The sequence below is a fragment of the Somniosus microcephalus genome, chromosome 14, assembly GCF_052327205.1.
Source record: "Somniosus microcephalus isolate GS21.2 chromosome 14, FLI_Smic_1.0, whole genome shotgun sequence".
Taxonomy (NCBI): Eukaryota; Metazoa; Chordata; class Chondrichthyes; order Squaliformes; family Somniosidae; genus Somniosus; species Somniosus microcephalus.
In genome coordinates, this window is record NC_141000.1 from 81,433,373 (window position 1) to 81,444,039 (window position 10,667).

The window sequence follows — 10,667 nt, forward strand, 5'->3', positions numbered from 1 at the left end:
TGTGTTTATTTTTCCCACCTTCTGTGTGTGTGGAGGGGAAATTGTTTTTAAAAAAAGTAAATTAATTTGTAAATATTTTTTCTAAGCTGATTAATTTTCCTACCTTTCACCCTTTCTTTTCCTCTTGACTCGCTGCCTCCGCCGGGCGCTGCAACCTTGGAGGGTTACTCCACCTGTAGGCCTCGAAGCCTCGGCTTCTCCTTGCCAGCCACGCCCGAGCTAGGCACTGCCCGTCCCGCTGGGCCCGCACCGCGATCGCCGCCATCTTGGTAAAGGCTGGCGGCGCGGGGCTGAGCCGAGCGTAGCCGCCGCCACCATCTTAGTAAAGGCTGGTGGGGCGGGAGTCAGCGCGCGCATCAACGTTGGTGGTGGCCTGGAGCGCGACCTCAGCTAAGGTGAGTCGGCCTGGCCTCACGCCCTGAGCCGTTGATCCGCACACGGGGGGCTTCGGCTCACCACGGCCGGGCTCTCAGGAAAGGCAAACAGAGAGGGGGAGGGAGGGACAGAGAGGAAATCAGGGAGAGAGGGGGGGAGGGAGAGGAGAGGGGGGAGGGAGAGGGGGGAGGGAGAGGAGAGGGGGGAGGGAGGGTGAGGAGAGGGGGAGGGAGGGAGAGGAGAGGGGGAGGGAGGGAGAGGAGAGGGGCAGGGAGGGAGAGAGAGTAAGCAGGGAGAGACAGGGAGAGAGAGAGGGGGAGGGAGGGAAAGAGTGAGGGGGTGGGAGAGGGAGGGAGAGCTTGCCTTCTTCCTTCCTTACTTCCTTCGCAGGGCTCGATGGGGCCAGGCCTGAGGCGCTGCTTACCCCCCTCTCTCTCGGGCTAATCCTGAACTAAATCCAGCAGTCCTCTCTCTCTCTTCCCCCCCCATCTCTCTCTTCTCCCCATTCTCTCTCTCTCTCTTCCCCATCTCTCTCTTCTCCCCCCATTCTCTCTCTCTCTCTTCCCCCATCTCTCTCTCCCCATCTCTCTCTCTCTCTCCCTCCCCCTCTCTCTCCCCCAGTCTCTCTCTCTCTCCCCCCCATCAGTCTCTCTCTCTCTCTCCCCCATCAGTCTCTCTCTCTCTCTCTCTCTCCCCCCCTCAGTCTCTCTCTCTCTCTCTCTCTCTCCCCCCCCCCCCAGTCTCTCTCTTCTCCCCCCAGTCTCTCTCTCTCTCTCTCTTCCAACAACAACATCATGCCCTCAAAAAACCCTCGACACCGCCGGGCACTCCAGGTAGTTGTAAATAAAATGGCCGTTAACTAACCTCTTCACCCCGGAGTCCTTCTTAATTGTTATATAGGTAAGGGTATAAAACCCCTTGAGACACAACAAAACTGGCGACGAGGACGACGGACTTGCGCATCACTTTGCACTGGAATCGGAGATGTTTAAAGTAAGAAGTTCCTGTCTTTTCTTAATGGCGCGGCCGCAGTTTAGTGCTGATGCAATCGCCTCGTAAAGGTGGCGGTTCATGTGTTACACAAATAAGAAGGGGGACAGTAACGATACAGTGAAACGAAGTGGAGGAAAAGGACTGTAAAAATAAAATAAAAAAGTGGAGGAAAAGGACTGTAAAGAAAAAAAAGAAAACAAAATGGCTATGCTAACCGGAGCGTTTGGACCATTTGATGAAACGGCGGAGCAATGGAGTGCTTATACAGAGCGTTTCGGATTTTTCGTGACTGCAAATGGCATTAAAGATGACGTGAAAGTGGCGACATTCCTCAGTGTGATCGTAGCAAAAACATTTGGCTTGTTACGGAGTTTGATGCACCCGGATAAGCCCGGCGCTAAGACATATGATCAGATTGTGGAAGTTTTGGAAACACATTTCGCACCCAAGCCGCTGCTGATTGCCGAGAGGTTCAGATTTCACAAACGAAAACAAGGGGAGGGTGAGTCCATAGCCGAATATGTTGCAGTGCTAAAGAAGCTAACTGAGCATTGTGAGTTTGGTGAAACTCTAAATGACACTGTCCATGATAGGTTTGTGTGTGGATTAAGATGTGAAGCAACACAGAAGCGCTTTCTCACGACTGACAAACTGATGCTTAAATCAGCAGTGGAGCTCGCTGTGTCTATGGAGTTAGCAGCTAAAGATGCACAGCTGTTGGGGGCTGCAACAAGAGTGCACAGGGTAGCAGCTACACCGGATAAGTATGCAAGGGGCGCCAGAGAGTGTTACAGATGTGGAAGGTCAGGTCATCAGCCATCTGATTGCTGGTGTAAAGACCTGACCTGTCGGAAATGTGAAAAGAAAGGACACATTGAACGTGTGTGTAAAGGGCAAAGCAAACAATCCTACACAGAGACACACAAAAACAAACAAGGAAACACATCCAACTGGCGTTCTAAAAAGAAAAACCTATACATGGTGAAACAAGAACAGGAAGACAGTGACACAGACTCTGATGGGGAGCTGAATCTCCATATGTTAACGGTGAATGGAGGCTCATCAGGCTATGGAGTCACTCCACTACTAGAGGGAATACCGGTCAAAATGGAGCTGGATACGGGGGCCGCTGTCTCCTTGATTTCAGAGACGCTATTCAAAGAAAAACTGAACCACCTATCACTGACGCCGGCCAAGCTCATCTTAAAGACCTACACTGGGGAAACAGTCCCAATGCTGGGTAAGACGGAGGTCAAGGTGGAGCTTAATGGACAAACCGTGATGCTGCCAGTTTACGTGGTCAAGGGTGACTATCCATCCCTGATGGGCAGGCCATGGTTGGAAAAAATTCATCTGGATTGGAAAAAAGTGAATGCGGTGTCAGTCGAAGAGGCGGGGCTAGCGGCAGTGTTGACAAAGCATGCGGCTGTCTTTGACGGAGAATTGGGGAGTATGAAGGGGATTACGGTCAAACTCAAGGTGAAGCCTAACAGCCAGCCACGATTCCTGAAGGCCAGGAACGTTCCCTACGCCCTCAGACCAAAGGTGGAGGCTGACCTGGAGCGTCTGGTCAAGATAGGGGTCCTGGTGCCGGTTTCGCATAGTGAGTGGGCCACGCCCATGGTACCAGTGATGAAGAGTGACGGCGTGGTTCGCTTATGTGGAGATTTCAAAGTAACAGTGAATCCTGTGCTCTCAGCTGAACAGTACCCCCTCCCCATCATTGAAGATCTTTTCGCGGGTCTAGCAGGCAGTCAGAAGTTTAGCAAGATTGATCTATGCCAAGCCGACTTGTAGATGCATGTAGAAGAGGACTCACAGAAGTACCTCACCATCACCACCCACAAGGGCCTCTACAGGTACTGCCGCCTACCCTTTGGTATAACGTCAGCACCAGCATTGTTTCAGCGGGCTATGGACCAGAACTTAAGCGGCATTCCAGGGGTACAATGTTATCTCGACGATATCCTTGTCACAGGAAAGGACGACAACGAGTATCTGCAGAACCTGACGAAGACACTGGGAAGACTTGAAGAATATGGCTTACACGTTCGCAAGGACAAATGCGAATTTTTCAAGCCATCAGTGGAGTACCTAGGCCATGTCATCGACACGGACGGCCTACACACAGCACCGTCGAAAGTGAAAGTCATTGCCGACGCTCCTATACCTACAAATGTCGGCCAGCTGCGGTCATTCTTCGGTCTCCTGAACTATTACGGAAAGTTTATTCCACAGCTGGCATCACTGTTGAAGCCATTACATGAGTTGCTGTGTCAGGGCAAGGTCTGGGCGTGGACGAAGGAGTGCAAAGCTGCATTCAAGAAAGCCAAAGCAGCTTTGACTGACCCCAGAGTGTTGACGCACTTTGACCTGTCGTTGCAGATTCAGCTGGCCTGTGACGCGTCGCCTTATGGCGTCGGCGCGGTCGTGTCCCACATCTTTCCCTCAGGCGAAGAGAAGCCGATTGCATTCACGTCAAGGTCCCTGAGCAAGGCGGAGGTGAAATACCCGCAGATCAAAAAAGAGGCTTTGGGCATCATCTTTGGAATCAAAAAGTTCCATCACTACTTGTTCAGAAGGAAATTCACCTTGCTGACGGATCATCGTCCTCTGACATCGATCTTTGGTCCACACACAGGAATACCCTCCCTGGCAGCGTGCAGGATGCAGCGCTGGGCACTGATGTTAAGCGCTCACAATTACAACATCAAATTCCGGAGGTCAGCAGCGCATGGCAATGCGGACGGATTGTCAAGACTTCCGCTGCCTGTGCCCTCTGAAGGCTGTGAGCAGAAGATTTTCTACTTTGACATGGTGAGCAATGCCCCTGCCACGGCCCGGCAGGTCAAGAAAGAGACGAGAGTGGACCCTACGATATCCAAGGTGCTGGATCGGGTGATGCGAGGAGACGGATCACGGGTATCAGACGCACCACCTGAGCTCCTACCTTACCTGTCAAGAGGGAAGGAGTTGTCTGTCATGTCAGGATGCCTCCTTTGGGGCATGCGAGTGATCATACCACCAAAGCTGCGGAAACATGTCCTCAACGAACTGCACTGAGGACATTGTGGTATTGTCCGGATGAAGGAGCTGGCACGAAGCTACTTCTGGTGGCCTGGTCTGGATCATGAAATTGAAGTTGAAGCAAAATCATGCCCATCATGCGAGACAACCAGGGATACGCCAAGAGCAGCGTCACTGCATCCATGGGAATGGCCGGTGACACCGTGGCAACGGATCCATCTGGACTTCGCGGGACCAGTGGAAGGAGTGATGTTCCTGGTCGCGGTGGACTCCCATTCCAAATGGCCAGAGGTTGCAGTAATGTCCACTACCACTATGGAGAAAACCATCGAGACTCTGAGAGAGATGTTCGGGCGATTTGGTCTGCCGGAGCAGATCGTAACCGACAATGGAACACAGTTCACATCCCAGGAGATGGAGGAGTTCCTCAAGAGCAATGGAATCCAGCACACGTTCTCCACGCCTTATCATCCATCCATGAATGGATTGGCGGAGAGATTTGTCAGAACGCTGAAACGCGCGTTGAAAGCGGCAAGAAGTGATGCTCCTCTAAAGCAGCGCCTGAATGCTTTCTTGCTGAAATACCGAAACACGCCTCATGCTACGACTGGAGCATCTCCTGCTTACCTACTCATGGGAAGGCAGCTACGGACACGCCTTGACCTGCTGAGGCCAACATCCACAGAAGCAGTGGTGCACGCCAATCAGCAGGATCAAGTCAGCAGACGAGCTCATAGAAACATAGAAACATAGACGATAGGAGCAGGAGCAGGCCATTCGGCCCTTCGAGCCTGTTCCGCCATTCAATGAGATCATGGCTGATCATCCAAATTCAGTACCCGGTCCCTGCCTTCTCCCCATATCCCTTGATCCCTTTAGCCTTAAGAAATATATCCAACTCTTTCTTGAATATACTTAATGAACTGGCCTCCACCGCCCTCTGTGGCAGAGAATTCCACAGGTTCACCACTCTCTGGGTGAAGAAATTCCTCCTCATTTCAGTCCTAAATGGCTTAGACCCCTGGTTCTGGACTCCCCTGGTTAGGCTATGACCCCTGGTTCTGGACTCCCCGGCCATCAGAAACATCCTTCCTGCATCTAGTCTGTCCAGGCCTGACAGAATTTTATAGGTTTCGATGAGATCCCCTCTCAATCTTCTAAACTCCAGTGAGTATAAGCCCGATCGACACAATCTCTCCTCATACGTCATTCCTGCCATCCCAGGTATCAGCCTGGTGAATCTTCGCTGCACTCCTTCCATGGCAAGAAGGTCCTTCCTCAGGTAAGGCGACCAAAACTGCACACAATACTCAAGGTGTGGTCTCACCAAGGCCCTGTACAACTGCAGCAAGACATCCTTGTTCTTGTACTCGAACCCTCTTGCTACGAAGGCCAACATACCATTTGCCTTCTTAACCGTCTGCTGCACCTGCATGCTTACCTTCAGCGACTGGTGTACAAGAACACCCAGGTCTCTTTGCACTTCCCCTTCTCCCAATCTATTACCATTCAAATTATAATCTGCCTTCCTGTTTTTGCCACCAAAGTGGATAACCTCACATTTATCCACATTATAGTGCATTTGTCATGTTTCTGCCCAATCACCAAACCTGTCCAAATCGTGCTGGAGTTTCACGACATCCTGCTCACAGCTTACCCTCCCACCCAGCTTTGTGTCGTCTGCAAATTTGGAGATATTACATCCAATTCCCTCGTCCAGATCATTAATATATATTGTGAACAGCTGGGGTCCTAGGACCGATCCTTGCGGTACCCCACTAGTCACTGCCTGCCACTCGGAAAACGACCCGTTTATTCCAACTCTTTGCTTTCTGTCCGCCAACCAGTTCTCTATCCAAGTCAATACCTTGCCCCCAATCCCATGTGCCTTAATTTTGCACGCTAATCTCTTATGTGGGACCTTATCGAAAGCCTTCTGAAAGTCCAAATACACCACATCCACTGGTTCTCCCTTATCTATTTTACCAGTTACATCCTCAAAAAATTCCAGTAGATTAGTCAAGCATGATTTACCTTTTGTAAATCCATGTTGACTTTGTCCGATCCAGTCACTGCTTTCCAAGTGCTCTGCTATTACATCTTTTATAATGGACTCTAGCATTTTCCCCACTACCGATGTCAAGCTTACCGGTCTATAATTCCCCGCCTTTTCTCTACCACCTTTTTTGAATAGTGGGGTAACATTAGCTATCCGCCAATCCATGGGTACCGTTCCAGAGTCTATCGAGTTCTGGAAGATGACCAGCAATGCATCTACTATTTCTAGGGCCACTTCCTTAAGTACCCTGGGATGTAGATTATCAGGCCCTGGGGGTTTATCGGCCTTCAGTCCCATCAATTTTCCTAACACCATTTCCCTACAAATATTGATTTCTTTCAGTTCCACCCTTTCATCAGACCCTAGGTTCCCCGGCATCTCTGGGAGGTTATTTGTGTCCTCCTTTGTGAAGACAGAATCAAAATATGTATTTAGTTGGTCTGCCATTTCTCTGTTCCCCATTATAAATTCCCCCGATTCTGACTGCAAGGGACCTACGCTTGACTTCACCAATCTTTTTGGGGTCCAAAGAACGACACTTTGTGGTGGGGGGCAAAGTCCTCGCGCGTAACTACACCACCCTGGAGTGGTGGGTCCCGGCTACGGTCATTCAAAAGACGTGCCCCGTTTCATACCGAGTCCGCACCGGAGACGACCGAACATGGAGACGGCATGTAGACCAGTTACTGCCAAGACAGTCGCCACAGGTAACCCAAGAAACAGAGGATCAAGGACCTGCTGGGGACTCCAGCAGGGACTGGTCATCCGACCCTGAGACGGTGGCACCATCCTCTCTTGTGCCATCGAGGGAGCAAGCCACGCCTGCAGGGTCACGGGAGAGCCAGCCAGAGCCTGCTCCTGAGACTAGGTGTTACCTGCAAAGAGAAAGGCAGCCTCCAGAGCGCCTTAGTTACAGTTAGTGCTAACCTGTGTGCATGGGGCAGAATAATCCCCAGGGTTAGCAGAATGTAGAGGCAGTCTACCCTCTCTTCCAAAGTTATAGTCATTTTCAGTTATTCTGTTTTGTGGACATTCTATTTTAAGGGGGAGGGAATATGTTGTGTATTTTGAATGTGTATTAGAATTGTCCCACATGGGATACTGTAATAGTGATTTGCAATGCACTATGGGAAATGTAGTGCATTGAGTGAAGAAGCACATTGTAAATAAAATGGCCGTTAACTAAACTCTCCACCCCGGAGTCCTTCTTAATTGTTATATAGGTAAGGGTATAAAACCCCTTGAGACACAACACAGTACTTCTTCCAAGTGGTGTTCAACATGGCGGAGTACTGATTCATCAGCTGAGGGAGGGCGGTAGGTGGTAATCAGCAGGAGGTTTCCTTGCCAATGCTTGACCTGAAGCCATGAGACTTCATGGGGCCTGGAGTCAATCTTGAGGACTCCCAAGGCCACTCCTTCCCAACTGTATACCACTGTGCCGCCACCCCTGGTGGGTCTGTCCTGCCGGTGGGACAGGACACACCCAGGGATGGTGATGGAGGAGTTTGGGACATTGGCTGAAAGATATGATTCTGTGAGTATGACTATATCAGGCTGTTGCTTGACTAGTCTGTGGGACAGCTCACCCAATTTTGGCACATGTCCCCAGATGTTGGTGCGGAGGACTTTGCGGGGCTGACTGGGCTGGGTGTGCCGTTGCTGTGTCCATAGCCAGTGCCAAGGTCAATGCCGGGTGGTCTGTCAGGTTTCATTTTTATTATTTTGTTTCGTAGCGGTTTGTTACAACTGAGTGGCTTGCTAGGCCCTTTCAGAGGGCAGTTAAGAGTCAGCCACATTGCTGTGGATCTGAAATCATATATAGGCCAGACCAGGTATTACCACCGAAGGAACATATTATGCTGGTGGTATTTTGGCTAAGCCAGTTGATCGGTCGCTCTTGTACTTTAATCCAATGGGAAAATTAATCAACTGATTCATGTAAACGGAGAGGTGTTCCTAGTTCTCCATATGGTCAATTAAGTGATGCCATATAACTTGAAAGGCTGCTGTCCCTTATGAGACATGTTATGACACATTTTGTAGAGAACCAATTCCAGAGCAGGGGATGCTCGCCTTCTTTCGGCACTATGGAATGTCCCTTTGGCTGGAACCAGCAGGTTGGCCATTATGTTTAGGATTGGTTCCTCTATCACTTGTTCACTATGATTTTGGCATTGTGCCCATTGCATTTCAAGCATGTTACGGTACCAGGAAACTGTAGCTTATCTTTCAAAGGCTAAAAATTTGCTGTCCCTTTTAAACTGGCCTGTGTTGACCTCCCTCTCTCAACCAACAGCTACCAAAATAGATTAACTGGTAATTCAACTCATTGCTTTTGGCAGGACGTTGCTTTACACAAATTGTCTGCTGTATTTGCCCCAGTAAACATTAGTGACTACGCTACAAAAGTAATTCATTAGTTATAGAATGCTTTGACTCAACCCAAGGATCTCAAAAGTGCTTTATAAATACAAGTTCTTTCTTTTTGTTGCTTCGTAATGGAAATGAAAAAGTTGGCTGTGTTGTCGTTACTAATAGCTTTTTATTTGTAACAAATTGGAAAAGTAGCTGCAAATTAAATGGCTTCTATGTTGATTCAACAAGGAGGCTGTGGACTGAGACATTTCATCAAAGGCAAGGTATTCTGGACTGACAGAAACCATCACTGTTCTGCGGCATTTTAAGAGGGTCAACTGAAAGGTTCAGTGGCAATTTTTTATAGTTATGTGCCAATATGATGTTGATGACATGGCCCCTTGCCCTCTGTTGCGACTTACTGATAATTACACCGTTTAGTATAATAAAGCAATAATTTTAGGGAGCAGTCTCTATGGAAGTTAATTAATGCAAATTGCATCTGTGTACTATGTATAGCCATCTAGTCATTCAAAGTAAGAGCAGGCACCAAAAGGTTCCTTTAGAATTTTGATTGACAAAGGGCTAGAGAGTCCTATCTGACAAATTAGCTGCTCCCGTGGCTCATTTATTTCTATGTTATTCGTGCTCCTCCAGTAGATGAGTGGGTAAGCACACTACATGATGCAGTAATAGGCTACATAGACCAGAAAACCCTTTGTCTGTGCTGAGATAATTGATCTCAGCCATGGAGGCAGTGGGGTGCTATAACTAGACTCATCATCCATGTAGAAGCGAAGAATTAGTCAGCATTCCCAGTATATGACCCCTATGTACATCAGATGAGGACAGGATTGGAGTGGCTGTGATGGTCCCTTATATTTGGCCAATATTTAATCATGTCTCATATGAAGATTAGTACCTTCGGTGAATTTCCAGAGGGCTGCCATTCCCTATGGCAACATGAGTTCCCACTTTCAGAAGAGTAAGTATGAGGAGAGAAAAATGGGAAAAGGGAAAAAAAAACATTCTTCCATCTGAGTGGCTAGCTGCAAACATTGAGTCTTGCCACAAGGAGGGATCAAAGTCAGAACCCAGTAACAAGAGGGCAGTTTCCCTGTTTCCATTATGAATGAGAAGTGGCTGCAACTTTTCAATCACAGCATCTTGCTATCTGTTGGCCAATTTGACTCCAGAGCAAATCTATAACATCGTTAACTCTATATCAGAAAGACAAGAAGCAACCAAATAATTTTAGGTATATACAGACAGAATTGGACAGTGGGCAGACAGATGGTGAGTTAATTTCAGTACTGAAAAGTTCAAGTTAATAGATCTGTCAAGAAAGATTAACCACGGTTATCCATCTACCTCTCCTCTTTAAGGGTCGCAAACTCTTTCCAGTTACAAACATTCAGCTGCTTGGCTTGGCAATCATATGCTGGACTAATAGGTGGCAAAGGTGGCTGGCAAAATTGGTATAAAAGTGAGAATTCTAAGAAAGCCTGGGCCTATTTGCCATCATCAGTAACTTCAATGTCAAACATAACTTCAATACATCCACTGAGGGGATATTCTACTCCTGTTTTGGAGACTGCAGAGAAAAATCTTGCTTCTGCACTCAGTGCAGTCAAAACATGAAGCAGACTTGATGAGGGTGGCCAACTGCACCCCAAGTCCGCTATCTACAACATTAAAGAGATACAGCCAGACCATCGCTGTGCTACAGTGTTGTGACTGGAGCAGCACCAGAAAAGTTGTTAGTATTTGAACCAGACCTCCATCTTCATGTTACATCCCAAGATATCATATCAATCCAAAAGAACAGCAGAGAATACTAGTACACCACCTTTAT